Source organism: Octodon degus, unplaced genomic scaffold (assembly GCF_000260255.1).
Source record: "Octodon degus isolate 3935 unplaced genomic scaffold, OctDeg1.0 scaffold00156, whole genome shotgun sequence".
Taxonomy (NCBI): Eukaryota; Metazoa; Chordata; class Mammalia; order Rodentia; family Octodontidae; genus Octodon; species Octodon degus.
Genome location: NW_004524732.1, coordinates 2,937,067 through 2,939,919, shown reverse-complemented (window position 1 = coordinate 2,939,919; position 2,853 = coordinate 2,937,067). Strand labels below are relative to the sequence as shown.

General features: G+C 40.3%; 1 pseudogene; it reads left to right on the top strand.

Moving 5' to 3' along the window:
- Window positions 1-251: 251 nt before the first annotated feature.
- LOC101580293 lies at window positions 252-918 on the top strand (annotated as a pseudogene).
- The last annotated feature ends 1,935 nt before the right edge of the window (window positions 919-2,853 follow it).

Genomic DNA, 2,853 nt, shown 5'->3' with positions numbered 1-2,853 from the left:
GCAGGGTCTCACTATGGACTAAACTGGCCTCAAATTCACTATGCAGCCAGGTTGGGCTTCAATTTACCATTCTGCCGCCTCAGCCTCCCAGAGTGCTGGGGTTACAGGTGTGCAGCACCAAGCCCAGCTACTAATTAACTTTTCTAAATTATGAAATTAGAAGTGATTTTTTTTTCCCTCCTTCCTATCGCCGCCACGGATCGGGCTGGCAGGCGCTCCCCTGCCCACCTCGCCCTCTCGCTGGCCGGGCTATGGAGGACGTGAAGCCTGAGTTCCCCTCGCTTGCACAGTGCAAGGACGACGCCGAGGAGGGGATCTACCCTATAAGACAAGAGATGCAGGAAATTTTACCTGGATTATTCTTAGGCCCATATTCTTCTGCTATGAAAAGCAAGCTACAGAAACATGGGGTAACTCATATAATTTGCATACGATAGAATATTGAAGCAAACTTTATTAAACCAAATTTTCAACAGTTATTTAGATTTTTAGTCTTGGATATTGCAGATGATCCAGTGGAAGATATACTACGTTTTTTCCCAATGAGTAAGGAATTTATTGATGGGAGCTAACAAACTGGAGGAAACAAGTTCTTGTTCATGGCAATGCAGGGATCCCAGAAGTGCTGCCTTTGGTATTGCATACATTATGGAAACACTTGGGATGAAGCACAGAGATGCATTTGCCTGTGTGCAAGAAAGAAGATTTTGTATTAATCCTAACGCTGGATTTGTCCATCAACTTCAGGAATATGAAGCCATCTACCTAGCAAAGTTAACAGTACAGATGACGTCGCCACTTCAAGTAGAAAGGTCCTTATCTGTTCATCCTGCTGCCACAGGCAGCTTGAAGAGAACACATGAAGAAGATGATGATTTTGGAAACATGCAAGTGGCAACTGCGCAGCAGAACGGCTGATTCAAGAGTCACATTGTTGAGGGTGTGATTTCCTATTTGGAAAGAGAATATACTAACGATGACAATAACGTACGGTGGTAAAAACACAAGTAGGTTCCTTTGTTACGTGTTACTTCCAGACATGTTTCTCTACAACTTGTTAAGCAACATTTTAAGATGTTGGACTTCTGCCACACAGGTTACTTTTTTTTTAAACTTTACAGTTATATTATAAACTAAGAATTTTGAACTTGCAAAGAGTTGTTATTGCAATAATGCACTTTTCATACTTGAAATTTATTTGTATGATATAAAGTTATTACTTTAGACAAAATTCAAATTGGGGAAATTTGTTGATCAGTTTTGGGTAATTTATAACAAGAGAATTTCCTAGGGTTTGCTACAAATTCATTTGTGCTCTATATATTACATTTAAAGAATAATTTTACAGTTACATTTTTTGATGGAACCCGACATAACAGAAGTGCAGGAATCTCACACTTTCTTAATATTAGTCAATAAATTAACCAGTTTTTTAAAAAAGAAGTGATTTTTAAAGTTGTTTCCTTATCCTTTGTTATTTTGTTGGTTTTTCTATAATCAGCATGTAATGCTTTTATAAATCAGAGACAATATCCTTTTTCTTTTGTTCTTTTTAAAGAATTCAAAATAGTAAAAAAAAAAAAAAAAAGCATTAGAAAGGATATAGAATTTCTTTTTTTTTTTTTTTTTCCGGAACTGGGGATTGAACTCAGGCCCTTTTGCTTGTCAGACAAGCACTTATTCTCCTGAGTCATCTCCCCAGCCCTTAGAATTTCATTAAACAAAGTAATATATAGGTATAGACTTTGGGAGTGTGACTCAAGACAAAAGTTGTGGTTTAGATCTAGAATTTTCTCCAAGCAGCTCCTGTGTTCAGAGGTGGGCCACGGGGCCACTACACACATGTGGATTCATCCACTAATGAGTTCAGTTGCTGAGTGTGCTGCTAGGAAGTGGAGCATGGTCAGAAGAGGCCACTAGGACATGAGCCAGGGTATATCACTCCACTTTTCCTCCTGTCCCTCTCTGCTGACTAATGACTGTGACAGGAGCAGCTTCCTCCCAAAGCTCTTCACAGTGCCCTTCCTGCCTTGGACTCAGCCAGCTGTGGATTGAGTCCTCTGTAGACTGGGAGCCAAAATGAACCTGTTTTCCTTCAAGTTGTAAGTGTTGGGTGTTTGTCCCAGCAATGAGACTATGACTAATGTAATAGACATGAGCGAGTCACAGGATTTGGGAGGGGTTCTCAAGGCATACAAAAGTTATGATTACACTATGTTGTAGCCTTGAAGTGTGCAATAACATTACATCTACAGGCAATGTCCATTCCTTAATTTAAAAATACTTCATTGCCAAGTGTGGTGACACAAGCCTGTAACCCTAGCTATTTGGGGGACTGAGGCAAGAGGACTGAAAGTTCAAGGTCAGCATGAACAATTTAGGGAGACCCTGTCTCAAAAGAAAAAAAAAAGAACTTTAAGAAGGAATTGGGACGTATCACAGTGTCGGAGGACTTGCCTAACAGCTTTCTTTATCACCCCATTCCTTTATATTTTTTTGAAATTCCAGACCAAATTCTCCTAATTTCTCATGCAGTTATTGTTTGAACCTCTCACAAAACAAGTCTCAACTCTTTTGCGCTCAGAGGCTTCCCTTCGAGAGGCAGGTTAGAGTAGTGATAACAAGACTCGGGTTCCAGAGAGGGCGGCCTCGGCTGCCATCACTGCTTTTCAGTTCTGTTGTGATCTTGACAGCTTCCTAATCTTTCTGTTCTGCTTTCTCATCCACCCAAGAGAATGCATATGATGACCATCTCTGCACTGCTTGTGACAAGATACTGATAAATTCAACTGACAGGAGGAAAGATCTATTTAGGCTCATGATTTCAGAGGCTGCAGTCTGTGGTTTCTCGAT